A 17,725-nucleotide genomic window follows, 5' to 3' on the forward strand; every position below is an offset into this window, starting at 1 on the left:
TTCCTCTCCCACCCTCACCACACCTCTGAAGTAAGGACAGGAGGAGTTGCCCACACTGGGACAGGGAAGGAGCTGGAAGAAAGGTGGGAACAGTAGTTATTACAATGCACTGAGCATTTTAATTATTAAAATGAGAATATTTTTGTGCCTAGAAGGGATTCGAGGATGTATGTTTTTGTTAAGATTCTAAAAATGATGGTACCTGCCTGACATTTCAACCAGGGACAGGAAAATACTTAGCTGTCCAAGTGGAGTAAAAGCGGATTTAACATAAATAAAGTGCCTACCGTAGTAAATATCTTCAGTTTTTGTCACTGTTCGTCTTATCAGCCTGTGGAACTTGTTGGACTCTAAGTTGTATGACCTTTACATTGAAGACTGAACGAATATTGCCAAGGACACTAAAATGGTGTGCCGTGAAGAGCGGGCCAAGCAGGGCTCACAGCATTGTTTAGTTCCTTCATCATCCATCCACACCTCGGGCTGGCTCTGTTCTTGAGTGCCCTAAAGGATGGGGAAAGTCTCTTACCTGAATGTCTGATTCGTATTTTCCAATCTTCAGCAGTAGTCCTGGTGAGCTGTCAGGTAAGGCTCTGTAGTCCCCACCAAGGAAACAAAGTCAGAGCCGCTCATCCAAAACAGTTCCTGCTATGCAATGGGCCCTCCATGAAAATTTGTAGAATGAGCACAGGCCTGAAGGCCTGAGGCAGGCTGAGGGGGATTGAATCACTTTGGGGATTTTGATGATGAACCCATTCTGGCCACCCAACGCAAAATGGTGTGATTTGAATGGTGTCTTCAGAAACATTTCTTTTCCACGAGACTGTGGAGTGTTTTCACCACAGAGTGTCCCTCCTTTCAGTAAAGACAGATGGCATTTTTCAAAGTGGGGTTCTGCCAACTTTTCCACCAGTTAATAGGAACATTGAGAAAAAATTAAAGTTTCCACCAGGCAAATAAGCTTGAGAAATGGTACACACTTTGTCTTCCCCACCAGGACATACACGTTAGCATATTATAGAGTCCTCAAAATTGCATACATTAATTTTGCTAAACCGAGCATATTTACTGACTTTTTAGGAGCTCAGAACACCATTTCCTTTTCTCTTAACACACTTGTCAACATCCTTCTGACCACTGTTCTTTGTCACACCACTCTGGATACATAGGATTGAGGCATTATCTCCAGAAAGGCCCTGTGCAAAGGAACACATGTAAATAAATTGGTGTGGATTGTCCCCAGCCATGATTCTGGAAAGTAGAAAACAGGACTGTAAGGATGCAGGATCCACAGGGCAAGGCAGCTTTTGAGGAGGTGATGGAAGATAAAAGGTTGAAAACTACTGTATCTAGAAGACTGGGAGGTCAAAGGGAGAAGGAGCCCAATAGAGAAATGCAATGTGTTTCCCAATTCTGTGTATGACAAGATACAGAAATAGAAATAGTACTCTCTGTTACTCTGAGGGACAAGAGACTCGCCAGATTCTCAAAATGACTATAAAGTAGGTACCACTATTATCATGCCCATTTCACGGATGCGGAAACTAAGGCACAAAGATACTTACTAGCTCAAGGGCTGGGACTCAGGTCCAGATCCTGTCTTACAGTCTATGCTCCTAATCTCTGCTCTGTGCTGCCTTTGTGAATCCATGAAGTCAAATGGAACACTGCTGGAAGTGAGCCCAAATCATCTAATAACTGCAAATATAAAGGGAAAACTCCCCCCCCTTCCAGGTCTTCCAGAATGGGAGGAAGTTCTCCACTTTAATCAAAACTGACTGACATTAATGTTTGCTCCTGTAACTTCTTGATACGACCTTTCATATACCCAAGATGAAACTAAAATTGATGTGAGGGAGAGCGTTCCAGGTAAAACAACTTAAGTGATAAAACTTGTTACCTCAGCAATGCTGCCCGAGGGGCAGACTTAGAGTTTTCCTGGGAGATGTTAGGCAGAAGGTCCTGATGCCTTTTCATGCACCATTTAATCAGGTTTCGCTGGGGAAACAGGGAGAGATGGAAAGCTCTATTTTTCTTTTTAAAAAATAGAACTCCTATTTTTAGTATAAAAGTAATTCATGCTCACTATAGACAACTTTGAAGAAACATTCATTATAATTAAGAAAATAAAAATTGTGCGTGACTTGACCACCCAAAGACAACTACTTTGATGTATTGACTTCGGTTCGTTTTTTTCTGTGCTGAATATACATGTGTGTGTTGAAAATAATTATGGTCATTCTGAATACATTTTGAATCTTACACATTTTATTTAACATTATGTTGTGAACATTTTTGCATTTCTCAAAAAATCTAAAATCTTTAACTAGGATGTTTGTTTTGTCTGTCATGTTGCTTTCAGTTTTTTATTTTTATGTTTTGGTGCCATGTCCTGTGTTGTCTTTCAATATAAGGAATATAGTTCTTTTGCTTTTGTCTTCTGCAGTGATTTGTACGGTTTTCACTTCTTGCTTGTACTTGCATTAAACAAACAGATCTCTAATTATGCAAGTCAAGATTGAAACTCAGTTTTATGACATAGCCCACTTCAATGGTTGGGAAGCTTTCTGTGTTTCTATTGCTTCGTACCTGTCCTCCTCCACTTCTTGATCTTTGCTTGCATCATTTAGAGTTTAAACTATTATTTAATGTTTAATATATTAAAATTAATTTATATTAATTAATATTATATTGTGTATATTTATATTTTAAGTGTTTAATGTATTTTTATATTCAAAGATATCTTTAAAGATGATTTGTTAACATTTATAATTCTTGTGACCATATTTATAGTGACTTTTCCTTTACTTTTTTATTCAGAAATAATTTCAGACTTTCAAACTATTGTAAAAACAAAAAGATGTAGAAATATTTTTGAAAGTACAAACAGTCTTACACAAGATTTGAAAAAGATTTCAATATGTACTTGAGCAGAGAAATGTAAAGATGGCAAAAAAGCACACAAAAATTCAAAAAAATTACTAGTCATTAAGGAAGAGTAAATTAAACCCACAATGAGATACAACTACACTCTTGTTAGAAGGAGTAAAATTAAGAATACCGATTGTACGACGTGTTGGCAAGGATGCAGAACCATCAGAGCCCTCATCCACCGCTGGTGAGAATGTAAAATGGTATGACCACTTTGGAAAAGAGTTTGACAACTGTGTTAAAAATTACACATCTACTTATCATACGACCCAGTCATTGCACTGCTATATATCCACCCACAACAAATGAAAGCCTGTGCGCACAAATTCTTGAACCTGAATGCTCATAGCAGCTTCATTTGTAATGTCTACAAATAAGCAAATGGGTAAACAATTGTGATATATCCATACCATGGAATACTATTCAGCATTAAAATAGAACGAACTGTAGATACATGCAGCAACGGGAATGAGTCTCCATAGAACTGTGATGAGTGGGGCGCCTGGGTGGCACAGTGGTTAGGCGTCTGCCTTCGGCTCAGGGCGTGATCCCGGCGTTCTGGGATCGAGCCCCACATCAGGCTCCTCCGCTATGAGCCTGCTTCTTCCTCTCCCACTCCCCCTGCTTGTGTTCCCTCTCTCGCTGGCTGTCTCTATCTCTGTCGAATAAATAAATAAAATCTTTAAAAAAAAAAAAAAAGAAAAAAGAACTGTGATGAGTGTAAGAAGCCAGGCAAACAAAAGGATCCACACTGTATCATTCCATGTGCGTAACATGTTAAAATATGAAAACAGATCTAATGCCAGAACAGATAGCTGGCTGCCTGGGTGGAGGCGGGGTGGTGATGCAGATCACTGTGGAAGGAAGGATGACGAAGGCTCGAGGCAGCCCTGGACTGATGGATACTGTCATTATCCTGATCGTTGCGATGGCTTCACAAGTGTGTGCATATATCTGTACCTATCAAATCGTACTTTTTAAAGAAGTGTGGTTTGGTTTATTTTAATTATACTCCAATAAACCTGTAAAAATCCATAATAGACACAGAGTATTTTTTGTGTATCAGATACTGTTTTCTGGCTCTTTGAAAAGATTTAAAAGGTAGATAAAAGCAGTTAACACTCTAGTAGGCAGTTACAGGAGAGACTTGATATAATTTAGTTGAAAATAAATCTGTTTAATATATAATCCTTTCTATGAAAATGTTTGGTGTAGAATAAAAAGTTTACCTCTGCTTCATGTAGAATCATAGTTTCCTTTTGACATATTTTTGGACTAAACAACAAGAAACAATATATTTTTGGACTAAACAACAAGAAGCAGGTTTTCTTGGCCCACGGAACCCAATAACAAAGCAGCGAGAACAAGAGCCATCATCTGCTCGCTCTGTCTCTAGATACGCAGATGTAGTCTGCACATGTGTCTATATATGTTCATGCATAGTACACACTGAGAAACGTACAAACTTAACTCCATCCAAGAGGATTTGATAGGTTTTTAGAAATCTATTCATTGGTACCTGAATTCAGAGATTTCAGAGTCAATTTATGAACAAGATGCCTTAAGCACTGTTGTGTTCAATAGATATTTTTTAAAAATGAATCAATGAACAACTTTGTTTTTTGAATTACTTACATATTCACGTGAAAGTTTAAATGAAAATAACTTTCAATATTTTATGTATTTATTTTTTGAGAGAGAGAGGGAGCATGTGAGTGAGGAGGGGCAGAGGGAGAGGGAGAGAGAGAATCCCAAGCAGGCTCCACGTCCAGGGCAGAGCCTGGTGCAGGGCTGGATCTCACGACCTGCGATCATGACTTGAGCAAAAATCAAGAGTCTGAGGCCTAACCAACTGAGCCAGCCAGGCAACCCAACTTTCAATATTTTTTTTAAAAGGATTTTATTTATTTGAGAGAGGGAGAGAAAGCACACACAAGCAGGGGGAGCAGCAGAGGGAGAGGGAGAAGCAGACTCCCCGCTGAGCAGAGAGCCTGATGCCGGGCTCTGAAACGGATCTTGGGATCATGACCTGAACCGAAGGCACATGCTTAACCGACTGAGCCACCCAGGCGCCCCCCAAATTTCAATTTAAAAAATTAGTTAGTTTTGGTCCTGTAGCCCAGAAAGTTGCTACTATTTGTGAAAAACACTACTCTTAGTTTCTAATTGAAGATACTAAAAAAAATTAAAAACTGCTTCCAAAAGTATTTTGACATTGAAGTTAGCATGATTTGTCTAACACCGACTAGAGACAACTAAAAATGAAGATAATCATGCAATGGTTGAAAGTTGGAAATGCAAAAATAATACTTTGTTTTCTTGCTTACTTTTTTATCATTTGAATATCCTCATGCTGTTATTACTTACAAACTCTGGTTTATCAAAGGCCAGAGCTCTTTATAGAGTTAGTACTGTTTTCTAATAATAAAGTTAAGGTGTTAAGGTAAACAGAAAGGTAGAGAGGGAAGTAATATGAGGAAAAGGAGGTAGAATACTGAAGTTTTCTACTATTAAGTATAAAAGATTACTAAATATGCATACCAAATATGGAATTTCTAAAAACACCATTTAGCCTTGAGCTGATATTTAACTAGCTCGTTAATAATTCAATATTTATTAAACTTCTATAGTTAAGGAACTATGAGAAACACCATGATAGATGTTTCTTAAAGCTTCAAGAAAAATAGTGCATAAAAAAAGTAGCATATGGCTGGAAACTGGACGTTGGGAAACATCTTTATTAGGGATGTGGAAGAAGTAAACCCACTGGAAAAACAGAAAAAGAGAATAAAAAAAGCTAAGAGGCGAATCTGTGCAGCGTGTCATCTTGGAAATGAAACTTGTATCATAAGCACAGTGACACAGCACTGAGAACATGTGGTAGACATTTCCAGAGCTCATCAATATCCAATCTCCTCTCCTTTCGGGGCATATGGACAACAACACCTTCCAGCCCCCCTGCAGGCAGACCTGGCAATGTGACTAGTTCTAGCCAATGGGCTTTCAGCAGCAGTGGCTGGCGTCAGCTCTGCCGAGGCACAGAAGATCCGATTTAAGATGTCTCTTCCCTCTCTTCTCCCACCATATGTTGGCTCAGTGGAACGTCCATCAGCCTGTGTCCTTGAATGACTACACGAAGCAGAGCATTTTTATGGTGATACATAACATGCAAGAGAAACATTAACTTGTGGGGTGTTAAAGAACTGAGATTCAAGGGTTGATTGTTTTTTAAGCGTACAGCTAGCTGTCTTGACTAATAAGGAAAGCCAGAAGTTAGCACTGCTATGTATCCATGCAGCCAAAGTAATGTCTGCCAGCCAGATTTGGGTGGGCCTGTGGTGGTTTACAAATAGGCACGATGTGATCTTAAAGGATTTTTCTCTTTCTGGATCAGAAAAACAACATAATCATGTGTCTCAGATGGAAGAGATAAAAGAAACATGGCCACGTTTTTTGGTAGTAATGTATAGATTTACCATTTCCAATCTCACATCTGTAATATAGTTTATCATGGAATCCCAGTTACATGCCTGAAAGTGCCGCATTGCATTATCCGCACATTGAAATCAAGCATCTTACCACTGTGGGCCTATACAAAATGTGAACAGCTTTTATGAAGCACTGGATGACTACAAAGGATTTTATATGGAGTTTGAGTAAAGTCAGTTTTAATCACGAGACATTGTGCCATGAAGCACCACGAGGTCACTCCCCCAAGATCAATGCCAGTGGAAGTAGAAACACCAGGATAGACGTGAAGCTGTCAGAAATTCCTGGGCAGACTGAGGGCTGTTTTGAACTGTTGTGTGAGGACATGTTGGTCCAAGTCTAGGACATTCTCTACCTTGCTTCAGGGCCATCAGTGGTGCCAGGATGCACACTGATGCAGGTGGAGTCAGGTGTGAAATCTTGGCAGTCCAAATATTGGTTAGGAGTTTCCAAAAAAGCAGGTGGGGATTGATAGTTCTTGTGTGGTCACTTTTCTTCTTCTGCCTCCTCACCCAAACCTCCAGGACTGGTGACGCAAACTAAGATGTTTCTCTGGTGCCCACAGCACTTCACCTCTAGACTCATACCTCTCTCCTGCCCTGCAAACAATCCAAGGACATCAGGTCACAGCTAGACTGGAGTTTGACCCTTGGCCTTCCCCCGTATATGTTGCTGGATAGAGCAATGAGCACTCCAACAGGAATATTAACTGATAGGTTAAAATGAGGAGATATCTGAGGAGCACGGTTTTGTTTGTTTGTTTGTCTGTTTTTTAAGAAAACAGCAACCTGGATTACAGAGTCCATCAAAAGAGTAAGTTTTACAAGTGATGGGACAAGGATTCAAAATAGACATTGTAAATACAGTCAAATAGATTAGGAACGATATTACCGACATGAAACCACAATAAGAAAATGTAAAAAGAAACAGGTGGAAATATTAGGTGTAAAAAAGGATGAGAGTTGAAATAAAGAGCGCAATAGATGGGAAAAAAGTAGAGTTGGTACAGCTGTAGAATGAATGAACACCTTGGAAATTTGATAGAGGCACTTTCCCATAGGAAACAGGTAAAAATAATGACACAGAAAATATAAAAGAAAAGTTAAGCAATATGGAGGCGATAAGCAGAAAGGCTAACTTCTGGATATTAGGAGTCCCAGAAACAGGGAGGAGTTAATATGTGAAGAAACAGTGGAGAGCAATAACCCAGACTGAAAGATGAATGCTTTCAGTGAAAAAAACTATAGTGTGACAAACATGAGAAATAAAGAAAAAGTCACATGTAGGCATATTCTATGAAATTTAAGAGTATCAAGACAAAAAAAGTTTAGTAAATTTCAGGAAAAGCAAGCGAGATAGCTCTAAACACTGACAGCTATTCATTTGCGTTGGTTCTGCTTATCCCCGAACGCACTGTTCAGAAGAAACTGCTACATTTCTAAGCTATCAACTTGTCTGCAGTTGAAACAAAATAGCACCTGTTTGCCAAGGCTGATTATAAAGATAATCCAACCTGGTTTGAGGATATGACTAATTAGTAAAAGAACAAAACAACTTATTCACCATGGCCGGGAAAAATATATTTTTCCTTGAATAGATGCAGTATTTCCTTTGACTCTTTTAAAGTCCTAAGCAATATTCAGAATAAACATATCACCATGCTTCACGACAACTCTGAAGAAGTATATACAGATTAATACTCTAGGGGGATAAAATTATAATAAAACTAATCTTACCTATTAGAGTGTTTATCATCATTATCATATTGCAAAGTAATTTGGCTTAGATAGAAATAGTTCATGTAAATGATTGTAAGTAATACTATTATAACCAATCAAAAGTTTGTTTTCTCCTCATTTTTTTAGTCCTCCAGTTAAAAATTAGTAAGCTTTAATAAGAATCATCATCATCATCATCGTTGTCATCAACTTTATCATCACCACTCTCATGTGTATTAGTAATTTTACCCTCTCCCCCATATATATAAAACAGCAGTCTTGGTTCTGATTGTCGTAAGTATTAGGATTTCCTTGCCACCAACCCCCTTATATCATGGCTTAAAACATAAAATGCCCAGTTTTTTGCTGGATCATTTGCAAAATGCCCCTTCCTTCCTTGCTCCCCTCAATATTTATTGAGTACTCGCTGTGTACTAGCACTGAATGATGGTGATAAAAGAGAAAAAAAATCTTTGATCCCTGACTTATACTTTCCATAAGACCTCAAGACTGGTGAGCAGTTGCTCCCTGCAAATACAGTTCTGTGTTGAATATCCTGGGGACTAGGGGATTGGAGGAATAGAATCTGGACCATGAAGATATTGAAGATATTGATTGTATGTCCCCAGTACGCTCCCAGGATATCGGAATGAAGAAAATTCTCATCCAGGATTTGTAGCAATGGAAAGGCAAGAACAAAAAACTGTGACTACATTAGTATGATTAAGTTAAGCTAGTTTTAGGGGGGGGAAAGGGTGACCAGCAACTCTTCCAGGAACGTAGGAATGTCCTCTCTCTCTCTGTCTCTCAATCCTCCCTCCCTTCCTCCTTCTTTCTGTCTCTCTCTCTCCCTCACACACGCACATGCCCCAGGTTTGATTTAAGGACCGAACTTAAGCATGCACAGTGTGATTTTAAAAGCCAACTCTTTCTTTCTGACTCTGACGATTTAGCACAGAAAAACAAAAGCTTTCTTTTGCCTGGTAACTATGCTAGAGTTAATAATGTAGCATCCTTGAGATGGCTTTGTTACTGAGGAGCACAGAAACCAAAGAGCAGATTTATGATTTCTGGCTGATGAGTCAATAAAAATGGACCTAAGTTTCAAAAATAATCAATAAAGTGATAATGCAGAAATCACAAAGCCTTACAAGGAAGTCATAGTCACCCTATTGTTTGCTTATGGTACTTAATATAATAACATGTTGATTAGACTCACCAAATTGTGGTGGGTGGAGATACCACTTCCTCAAAAAACCAGAAGCTGTCAGATGTTTAAAAAGAGGTTAACACAGAGAGGCTTTCTCTGTAGGACAGCCCTGGGGGGCTTTTCCAGGTAAATACTTAGATGTTCAAAGGACAGAAGGGGTAGCTTGGAGAAGTGGAAATCTAGGCTTGAGAACCATTTAGAGCTCCTGTCTTCAGGTTGCCCAGGAAAGAGATGTCCAAATGGACCCCAAAACAGACCTGGACCATCTGACCCATACCTATGATAGTGTCTGCAGTTCTTACTCCAGTTCTAAATAAGTGGGCTTCTGGTATCAAATTGCTTTCTCTACCAGGAAGAAATATTTCCCTTGAGCATGATTAAATGGACTTTCTGCTCCAAATTTGTCCTATAGACTGTGGGTAGTGAATTTTTCCAGGAAACGGAGAACTTGATCTTTACAATTGGAAGATCATCAACTGTGGCCTAGGATGAGAGAAAAGAAACTACACAATGCTTTTTGAATATCAGCTTATCCTTTACAGATACATACTTCTCGGCGTTTCAAAACCTCTGTCATGTGCAACAGAAGGAGAGTCAGTCTCATAATAAGACTATCTTTTTTTGTAAATGAACATAGAGAAGCAGAGATTAGTGACCAATGAGATCTACGCCATCTGTCCCTGTGAGTCTTCTATTCATAAATTCTCCTGAATACTTAGGTAGGATGATAACGTCAATATAAAAATCTCTTAGAATTCCAAGAAGTCCAAGAAATGATAATCACCTGTGCGGTGCACAGTGATGTCTGTGTAATATTATAGAAACAAGGCTATGAAAGTTCTGTGATTTGACTGTCCTTTTGGCTACATTAGAGTTTGAACAAAGAACTTACTGTATGCAAATTGTACATCAACAAGGGCAGAATACTTGGAAACGTGAAGGTTAAAGTTACATGTTACTGTGGGGACTTCAAAGGGGCAACTGGAAACTTACGGGAAAAGTTGTATCTTAAATATTTATTCTCTACCTGCAAAGTTTCAGAAACACATCTGACACATGTGGCTATTGAAACAATATGGAAACATAGAAACGTCAAGGGAATGTCACTTGGAGAGTCACAAATTTGAGTCGATGTGCCCTAGGTGAACGTCTTCTGGAACCGCGGCTCTGTCTGCTGGCCTCGACGAACGTGGACCCCCACGCGGATACAGTGTATTACTGATGTTAACCCACTGATTTAATAGGAACTAACCTCTTAAAACGGGCTCAGATTGATTTGTTGTCTTATTTCGTTAGATGACTACACAGCTGATGATTCTCTGACACTGGAAGTTTGTTCTAATGAAAGAAAGCACCCAAGATAAGGGAAGAGGCTTAGGTGGGAACTGGGGTTCCTCGTGTGAAGGGTGGTCTCCATGTTGTGAGAAGGGCTATGTTGTGTCTACTGAGTGTGATCTATGTGGCCACCTCTTCCCATCTCACCAACTCTTTCTCTTTGTGAGATCTGCAAAGGAGAAAGTTCATTTCACACCCACCCCTGAAGCCTCAGCTTGGCAACTGCTCCTCCCCAGCGTGTCCTCTCCACTGGAGGCTGCTACCAGCTGCAGCTCCCTCCTTTCCCCCCACGCTAGAGTGCTGGCCTGGAACCCATGTTCCTGCGGTTGGAAATTCCACACTTTGTTTGCTTCCTATGTAGTCTAATTCCCCAAAAGCACTAGCAGTCAAGGCTGCATGGGTGAGAGTTTTCTCTGAAGAATGAGGAATCGTTAAAGAAAATTAATTGCAACCAAAGATAAGAACCTTTAATATTATACCCCAGGTATATCTGTTTCCCTAATCCAAGAGAGAAAAAAAGAGGCAAGTTCAGCCCCTCAGAAGGGGTCACTTAAGAGCACACAGTATTTCTGTCTTGTTCTTCTGCCTTCTTTTTCCTTGCGGCCAATGTTCTCCCTCCTCTTTTTAGGAAAATCCTACTGCCTGCCCCACAGGGATTTACCTCGCCCTTGTTTCTATCCCCCCCTCCAAGGAGTATAATCCAGAAAATGAAATCATCTTCAACCATATTTTCAATGACATATTCAATCTGGAACAACATGAAGGAAAGTCCAGGTGGGCTTGGCACTCAAAAGGTGGAGTGTCCTACGGTTTAAGATTAAGCTCTGCCTATTCATCCTTCCTAGCGGCAACTAACGAATAACACATATGGAGAAAAAGAAAGACACAGAGACAGAGAGAGAGAGAAAGAGAAGGCCCTGAACAGTAAGTGTCAGTGCAGAAAAGTTAAAATTCGTATTAAGGAATAGAAACATTTTCTTAACTGTAATAGAATATGGGAGGTGACGTGTAAGAGAATCGATCTTTATCTCCTACCTTCCTTGTTATTTGGGTTAATTTCTCCAGGTCAAGAAAACTCCCCAAAGTCCCATCCACCTGTAAAGATCTCTTTGGTGGTTGGGTTTCTGTTGCTGTGTTTAACCTGGGGCCAGGCAGCCTCCGGGGAGCTCAGAGGATTCATCTCACCAGCCCAGGACCACAGGGCCCACAAGGGTGACTACAGTGACAACACGCCCTCAAGGCCCATGCCAACAGCAAGGGACAAGGCCAGGACTTTGGCACTTTATGACTGTCCTCGCCACTCCTGAAGGGTTTCGTCCAAAGGAAATGCTGGTTACTGAGTTAAAGAGATTTGCCTCTTCAGCTTGAGAAACTGGCAGGACTGAGTGTCCCAGGACCCGCCTGTCACTCTGAGGCGCTCCCCTGGCCATCAGCCTTTGGAACCTCCCAGATGGAGGAAACAGACCCGCGATGCTCCCTGCCCCGGCGGCTGCCACAAACCGGGTCCAGGCTGCTTAACCAAGACACCTACGGAGGGAAGACTGGGTTCTCCTCCACCAGCGAAGCCGCTGGGTTCTGCGTCCAGTGAACTGCAACGCAGCAAAACTGCGGCCTGACGGCAGGTGCTTTTATCCAACACGCCCACCTCTCAAACCGTCCCCACTACTGTTGTTTAAGTTCAAGCTGATTTCTTCTTCAGTAAGTGGGCTTTCAACGGAAGGGAAGTTTAGAGAGAAACGCCTGTTTTGGAGCCCCTTCCGTGGGCCGAAGCGACGGCCGCCCCTAGCGCCGCGGCCTCACCACCGCTCCTGGGGAGCCGGCAGCCCACCCCCCGGAAAGGGCTCCGTGGAGCACTGCGTGGAGAGTCAGGCGGCGGCCTGCGCCCCGCTTTGTCGGACTCCGAAGCCCACTGGCGCTGCTTTGTCTACACGTGGCCTCTGTTCGGGGATAAGCCCGAGGGACAGCTTTTTACACAATAACCATGTTCCCGAAAAATGTAAATTAATTTCTGTAAATGGAATTCTATTTCAAATGTGTGGGGAGGCACTTTATTTTAAAGCTTTATTGCCTCACTTGTGAAACGATTAGAAGGAGGTGGTTTTCGCTACTGGTTCTGGTGTTCCTTCCAACTTGAACATGTGAGGACGTCAAGGCACGCGCCCAGCCTGTACGAGGTCGGTCTCGGTCACGGACCCTGTGTCCCGGGAGCGCGTAAGACACTCGGAAATCCTACATCACAAGGCAGGACAAGACCGCTGTCAACCAATACTAGCTGGTTACATGGTTGGACGCAGAAGACAGAGAGAGAAAGCTCCACCCCATTTTTCAGGGCTCCCTCTATCACCGAGAGAGAGACATTTCATTTAGACTTTTAGAAATCGAGACAGAAAACCCAGGAGCGGGAACATTAGAAAAATCTGGATGTGTTTTAAATCTAAATAAACACTAGATTTAGAAAACACTGTAAAATCTCATTCAAGCTATCATGTAAGTTGTATTACATATTTGGTCAGATGCGTTTCTTTTCAAGCTTTGTAATGCATTGAAAAAACATATAGCTGACCCTGGAAGAACGCCCTGACACCTTGCTGTCGAAAATCTGTGTATACCTTTCAATCCCTCAAAATGTAACTACTGATAGCCTCCTGCTGACCAGAGGCCTAACCAAAACATAAACTGTCAATTAACACATATTTTGGGTATGTATTATACACTGTATTCTTACAATAAAGTCAGCTAGAGAAGAGAGAATGTTAAGAAAATCACAAGAAAGAGAAAATACATTTACAGTACTGTACTGTATTTTTTTAAAAAATCCTAGGGACACGTGGGTGGCTCAGTCAGTTAAAGGTCATGATCCCAAGGTCCTGTGATCAAGTCCCGAATCAGGCTCCTTGCTCAGTGGGGAGCCTGCTTCTCCCTCTCCCTGCCTTTCTCTCTCTCTCTCTCTCTCTCATTCTCTTTGACAAATAAATAAATAATATCTTTAAGAGTAAATAAATAAAAATAAAAATAAATCCAAGTATGCATGGGCTGGCATAGTTCAAACCCAATTGTTCAAGGGTCAGCTGTTATTTTTCAACACCAAAGGAAAAATCAACCTAAAACTTCATTCTGGGTTTGAAAGCAGTGAAGTCTTAAAGTTATTATCCAGCTCTTGCCCTGGTTCTGATGTGGAATCTGAGGAAGTGGTCAGTAATTTCATAGTCAACGCACTGCAGTAACTACAATAGTAACAAAGAGCAACACAGATTTTCCCATAAACTTCTTTTTTTTCTGGAAAAGAATGAACATATTAAAGTGAATTTTCATAATTAAAAAAAGAAGGATTTGGCTGTTTAGGAAGAACAAGAAGTTGTAATCCTGCATTAGGTTACTGATTGGAAGGGTAAAAAAAAGCCACTTCCCGTAGTTTCTGAATAGAAATTAACAGATTGATCAAAACTGTTAACAATTGGAAACCATCAGGCTTTGATTGGTTGAGGAATTTCAAAACCGATACGTGAAAATCAATTTTTTAAATAGGCATTAATTTCGCATCACTCAAAACTCAAAATATACAAAAGAATGTATACTAAAAGGATTACCTCCCACTCTGTTCCCCAGCCACATCTTTTCCTCCCTGGGGGCAATTCATATTTTCCACTTCTTGGCTATGCTTCTAGAGATGTTGTCAACATGCACACGTGCTGCTTTTAAACTCCTTCAATATTTTAAAGCTTGTTATTTTGAGTTATTTTGCAGTTACAGGAAATAATACAGAAAGATCCCATGAACACTTTACCCAGATTCCCTCTTGGTAACTTACAGTAGAGTGCTACAGAGTACTTACTCTACCGTGGTGCACTCTCTCCGCCTTAACCCCTGGCAACCACTGTCTGTTCTCCAGTTCTCGAAGTTTGTCATTTCAAGAACGTTCTGTAAGTGAAATCATACAATTTGTAGCCTTTTGAGATTGCTTTTTTCTCTCTGTATAATTCCCTGCAGATTGTTGCGTGTATCTGTAGTTTGTTCCTTGTTATTGCTGAGCAGTACTCCGTGGTATGGGTGCATCACGGTTTCACCATTCACCCACTGAAGAACATCTACATTGTTTCCTGTTTCCGACTCTAAGGAATAATGCGGAGTACTATTATTATTATGAGAGCCCTAAGCATTCACGTACAGGTTGTGGGTGAATGTAGGTTTGCATCTCTGGAAAAAGTGCTCAGGAACGTAATTGTTGGGTCATATGTCACTGCATGTTCAATTTTTTTCCAGAGTGTTTTTCCAAATTGTTTTCCAGAATGGCTATGCCATGCTCCATTCTTTTTTTTTTTTTTTTAAGATTTTATTCGTTTATTTGAGAGAGAGTGAGAGAGTGAGACGGTAAGAAGGAGAGCATGAGCAGGGGAGAGGGGCAGAGGGAGAGGGAGAAACAGACTCCTTGCTGAATGGGGAGCCCAACATGGGGTTTTATTCCAGGACCCTGAGATCACGACCTGAGCCGAAAGCAGATGCTTAACTGACTGAGCCACCCAGGCATCCTGCCATGGTCCATTCTTACTAGCAATGTGAGTGATTTACTTTCTCTACATCCTCACCAGCATTTGGTGTTGTCATTATTTTTTATTTTAGCCATTATGATAGTTGTATAAGTAATATCTCACTGTGTTTTTACTTTGCATTTCCTTAATGGTTAGCGATCTTGAACACCTTTCCATGTGCTGATTTACCATCTATGTATCTTCTTTGGTGAAACATCTCTTTGTATCTTTTGCTATTTTATAATTGGATTCTTTGATTTTTTTTTCACTGTCGAGTTTTAAGACGTTTATAATACATTCTAGGTTCCAGTTCTTCATTAGGTATATGGTCTGCAAATATTTTCTTCCACTCTTTAGCTTGTCTTTTGATCCTCTTAACAGGGTTTTTGGCAAAGCAAATGTTTTTAATTTTAATGAAGTCCACTTTATCAGTTTTTCATTTTGTGCATCATGCTTTTCATGTCGTAGCTGAGAAGTTTACCTTTTCCTAAATGTTTATGGTTTTTATAGTTTTATGTTTTACATTTACATTCATGATTCACTTTTAGTTAATTTTTGTATAGAGTATGAGCCAGGTTTAACTTCCAGGTTTTTTTTCCTAAAGATGTCCAATTGCTTGGAGCAATATTTGTTTTAATGGCTATCTTCCCTCTGTTGAATTGCTTTTGCTTCTGTGTCAAAAATCCGTTTGTCATATTTCTGTGAGTCTATTTCTGGGTTCTTTATTCTATTCCACTGGTCTCATTTAAAATAGTTATATAGTAAGTCTTGCAAAGGGGTAGACGGATTCCTCCTGTCTTACTCTTCTTCTTTTTTCTTAAACAGAGAGAGAGAAAGCACAAGCATGAGTGGGGGGGGAGGGTCAGAGGAAGAGGGAGGGAGAGAATCCCAAGCAGGTTCCACACCCAGTGCAGAGCCCGATGCAGGGCTCAATCTCACAACCCTGAGATCATGACCTGAGCCAAAATCAAGAGTCGGACGCTTAACTGACTGAGACACCCAGGTACCCCTACTCTACTTTTTTAAGATTTTTTTTTTAAGCTGTTCTGGGACTGTGTCTTTCCATATAAATTATAGAATAAATTCATCTGTGTCTACATAAAAAAACCTTGCTGGGATTTTGATAGGGATTGCATTAAACCAGTAGATCAATTTGGGGAGAACTAACATCTTTACTAGGTTGAATCTTCCAATCCACGAACACAGTACTTCTCTCCATTTATTTAGATCTTTGATTTCTTTCATCAGCATTTTGTAGTCCTATATTTCATTGGTTAGATTTAAACCTAAGTATTTCTCTTTTTTTCAGGGATTGTAAATGATACTGTATTTTTAGTTTTAGTGTCCATATATTCATTACAGGTACACAGAAATACAGTAGATTTTTTAATGTACATCTTGTATCTTGAGGCCTTGCTGAACTCACTAAATAATCCTAGGAACTTGTTTGCTTGTTTTTGTTTGTAGATGTCTTGGGATTTTCTATAGAAAATCAGATCATCTGTAAATAGGGGTAGTTTTATTTCTTCCATTCAAGTCTGTTTGTCTTTTCTTGCCTTATTGTATTGGCTAGAAATTCCAGTACAACTTGAATATGTGTGGTGAGAATAAACAATTTTGTCTTTTTCCCAGTGCTTAGAGATCACATTGGTTTTCTTCTTGAGTCTATTACTATGTGGATAATATTGATTTTTGAATATCAAACCAGACTTCTATCCCTGGAATAAACTCACTGTCATGGCATCTATTTCTTTTTAGAGATTGCTGATTTTTATTTGCTAATATTTTGTTGAGTTTTTTTACAACTATATTCACAAAGGATATTTGTCTGTAGATTTCTTTTTAAATAGTGTCTTTTTCTGGTTTTGGTATCAGAGTACTATTAGCATCATAAAATGAATTGGGAAGTGTTTACTCCTATTTTCTGGGAGGGACTGCAGAGTTGGTATTAATTCTTTAAATGTATGATAGTTTTTCAGGAGTTCTCTAGACCCAAATATTGCTTTTTTGGGAAGTTTTAAAATTATAAATTAAATTCCTTTAATAGTTACATGGCTATTTATATTATCTACTTCATATTGGGTGAATTGTGGTAGTTTCTATTTTTCAAGGAATTGGTCCATTTCATTTAAGTTGTCAAATTTATGAGGATGGAGCTGTTCATAGTATGTTCTTATTGTCCTTTTAATGTCTGCAGGGGCTACAGTGACATCTTCTGTCTTGTTCCTGATTTTGATCATTTGGGTTTTTTCTCTTTTTCTTAGCTTTGCTAGAGGTTTGTGAATTTTATTGATCCTTTCAGAGAATCAGCTTTCCATTTCATTCATTTTCTCTATTGTTTTACTGTTTTCAATTCCATTGATTTCTGTTCTGATCTTTATTATTTCTTCTCTTCTGCTTGCTTTGGGTTTATTTTGCTCTTTTTTTTTTGTCTTTAGATTCTTTTTTTTTTTTTAAGATTTTATTTATTTATTCGACAGAGATAGAGACAGCCAGGGAGAGAGGGGACACAAGCA

The sequence above is a fragment of the Ursus arctos genome, unplaced genomic scaffold (genome assembly GCF_023065955.2).
Source record: "Ursus arctos isolate Adak ecotype North America unplaced genomic scaffold, UrsArc2.0 scaffold_5, whole genome shotgun sequence".
NCBI lineage: Eukaryota > Metazoa > Chordata > Mammalia > Carnivora > Ursidae > Ursus > Ursus arctos.